At 42.2% G+C, this 3,376-nt stretch overlaps 1 long non-coding RNA gene across 1 annotated transcript; it reads left to right on the forward strand.

Moving 5' to 3' along the window:
• Positions 1-249: 249 nt before the first annotated feature.
• On the forward strand, positions 250-2,897 carry LOC112845354 (uncharacterized). Its single transcript, XR_003218173.1, has 3 exons — positions 250-306; positions 614-754; positions 2,879-2,897. It is a non-coding gene; the product is annotated as an uncharacterized LOC112845354 (long non-coding RNA).
• Positions 2,898-3,376: the final 479 nt, after the last annotated feature.

Below are 3,376 nucleotides of genomic sequence, written 5' to 3' on the forward strand. Positions count from 1 at the left end.
CAAAGAGTTGAGATTTGCAGAGGGACTGCCGGGCCATGCACATCTCCATTCTCGAAGATGAATAAGTGTAGAGGAGATGGATCATTGTAATTAAGAGTCATAGAAATCTGAACTCGCTGCTAAACTGGCGGTCTAACTGTACATGTGCTCCATTGCAGAGGTCCCTCCCACTGAGTGTGAGGATGTTGAAGATATTGGTAGTCCTGATGTGAAAGCAGAGCTTCCTCCCACCTCAGCATCACTAAGGATGCTATGGAGCGCTGCATTCATCTGCTGTCTGATCCCAGCCTCAGGCTCCGACTCAAGGTAGTTTTATGTCGAGTCAACTGTTGGACTAGTAACAAAAATAATCATTCTTGTGAGGGTAGGACCGCCAGCGTTGGTACAATTCATCCTGTCAGAACTGTGTGGATGACTGTTCACTGGTGTAATGCTCATCAAGGAAAAACATTCAGTCTGGTCCAGGAGTGAAACAGAAATAAGTCTGTGCTGAAGTCGTGCCTGCTCAGGAGTTTGGGCTCTCAATGAAGACCTCAATAATTAGTTTCAGCTCACATATAATCAGGATCAAACAGAGATAATTGTTAGGTGTGTTGTGTGTCTTTGTCTTTAGGTGCTGGACGTGCTGGAGTTGTGCGTTCAGGTGCTGAGTGAGAGGGAAAATGAACTGCTGCCTATGGCTCATCGCTGCTGGCCAGCACTCCTGCAGAGACTCACAGCCGATGACCCATTAGCAGTCCTCAGAGCCTTCAGGGTAAGTAAAACAAACCTCTCTTTTCAGTACGTGAGTCAAAATTATTCAAGTCGTCTTTAGTTTTAAACTCTTAGTAGTGAAAGAATGAAAGATGGTGCCCAACAACAGGCTTATTTCATTCAGAAATAGTTCTATTATTTCTTCTTTGGTTGTAATGTGAAGACTCTTGAAACTAACATTTCTTCTATCAGCACAGAAAAATCACTGTGGATGCCTTCTTAGAGGCTGCTTTTCAAACTGTCTCAGAGAATCACAAGTAGGACTTTGGATAAATGAAGCTGATAGTGTTTTGTGATCTTTGGTGCAAGTGTCCGCTGATTCAACTTGTGGGTGTAAATTAGGCTACTCGTCAGCTCCTGTCATCAGCTGGAATATTTTTAAATTTGTTATTCATATTTTCATTGATGAGCTGACAAATACAGACACGTTAAGTCTGTAAACACTCATTTATTCACTCAGAGCTGCTGCTGGGAAATTGTTTCATCAGCTTTTGGATATATAGGAGTTTTGTAAATACTACAATTCATCCATGAGTACACAACGGGAAGGTTTTATTGAATTTTGACGGCTTGCTGCTTTTGTCAAAGAACTCATTGAAGCTCCTTCCCACCAGGTGGCAGTCTCGTATAACAATGAAAATCAGCCATCGGCATCATCATCAGGGCATCTCTGTTTTATTATAAAAACCTTAAACTGTGAAACAGTTCGACATCCTAAACACGTGACGGTGATGTTGTTACTAAAAACGCCTCTTCACTGTGGCAGCTCTGTGATTCAACATATTTTAAACATGACTTTGATGATACGGACCACAGCCAGCTGTGCCAGCAGGATGCTGCTCAGGTCCAAACTGCACACACAGCTACGACTGCAAGCAGCTCTGCTTATACCAACTGAGAAAACGTGATTGTTCAATCAGCGAATGCGAAGCCATTTAATTGATAAGCTCAGAGAAGTTGTTGTTGTTATTTTTGTTGACTTTTTGTTCAACATACTTCCATTAGCATGTTGAAAATATTCAAGGCCTGCAGGCTTCTGCCATTACATCCCAATTATGCAATTATGAGCTGCTTGTGTAATTTTTGGTCACCTGCGCAGTGTGGAGGTGAACTGAGTGACAGCGTGAACATCACGAATGTCACACCCTCCCACTGAGGTTCATCGCTGACAGAGGAAAAGAGTCACAAAGGTGACAGAGCTGTCTGCAGCCTTTCCAGAGCCAGCGTTACATCTAACAGTGACAAGGACTGCAGTGTAAAGACAATTGTTTCATTTTGTAAGAAATCAGGTTGTTTGTGAAACTGTTCCTTTAACATAGCTTACGGCACTTTGTGTACAGCAAACTCTCTCATACAGTATAGTGTGCAGATAAACAGGCACGATACACGTTGTGTGTTTGAGATGCTCTTTGTGATTAATCTGTGAAGTGGGTTTCAGTATGTCTGTGGCTTCAGTTCACAGTGGGTGGGACAAGGATGGGTTTAAAAAGGAGAGTTCTAACCTCTCAAAACTGCTGTGAAATCCTCCCTGAACCACCTCAGCACTTTTACTGAGCTCATTAGGAGTTAGCAGAGGTAAAGTCCAGGCTTGGTCTACTTTTTATACTCTTTCATCTTTTTCCTACTTCCTCTTCTTTCTCCTCCCTTCTTATCTTTACCCCATATTATTCGGAACCAGGATCATATTTTAAAGGATTTGTTCTTTTGGATATAAAGTGTCATTATGTGCACGCACTGGACATAATCAGAAAAGAAGCATTCACTGTAACCATGTCTGGAGCCAAGCCTGGAGCTGGACATGTAACGTGCCCCACTTTCCTCACATCCTGCTGCACCACTGCCTGCTGTTTCAGCCCATCCACCCCAGCATCCACCTGTATGCTCCTGGAGTTTTATGAGTAACATATTTGCAGGGAGTGATCCACCCGAAGACCAGGCACCGAGCTCAAACTGTATTCTGCTGCTGTGATTAATCCGTGAAATTAACTTGGCTTGTTGCATTTGATTCTTTTTTATTTTCTTTTACAAGTTGATTTCTGTTGTAATTTCTGGATAAAAGGTAAAAGTATTACAATTTTTATATGAATAAAATATAGTAAAAATGTCCTGTGTTTGGTTTTCTCAGCTGAAGCAGACCTAGATGCTGTTTGTGAAGCCTGTCTACCCTACCTGAGCTCCAGACAACCCATCAGACTGCAAGAAGCCTGTTTAAGGTAAGTCTTTATAATAATGTAATATAAGACTTTTAGCCCTTTAGCCCAAACTTTAGTAAATCAGTTTGTGGGCCTGATTTAAGTATCACCCTCACTCATTTTATCCCTTGAGAAAGGAACTTCCAGAAATACGCAGATGTAGTTCAGCGGTGGTGGCTAAAACCAAGAGGAGCAGTTAACTTCAGGTTGCCACACCACAGAGCTAACTAGCAATAGCTAGCAATCCCAACTTGGCAAAAGTGTTCCTAGCCAGGTAAAGAGCATAAAAGTGAGGAATGACTGTGATGATGAGTTTATATGTGGCATATCATCACAGGTCAGTTGCCTTACAGGTGTGAATAGAAGTGTCTTCAGACACGTAGGGCCGTGATATCCCATACTGTGTGTACGAATCTGAAAGGGAAACTCAT

This window comes from Oreochromis niloticus, unplaced genomic scaffold (genome assembly GCF_001858045.2).
Source record: "Oreochromis niloticus isolate F11D_XX unplaced genomic scaffold, O_niloticus_UMD_NMBU tig00006853_pilon, whole genome shotgun sequence".
NCBI classification, from domain to species: domain Eukaryota; kingdom Metazoa; phylum Chordata; class Actinopteri; order Cichliformes; family Cichlidae; genus Oreochromis; species Oreochromis niloticus.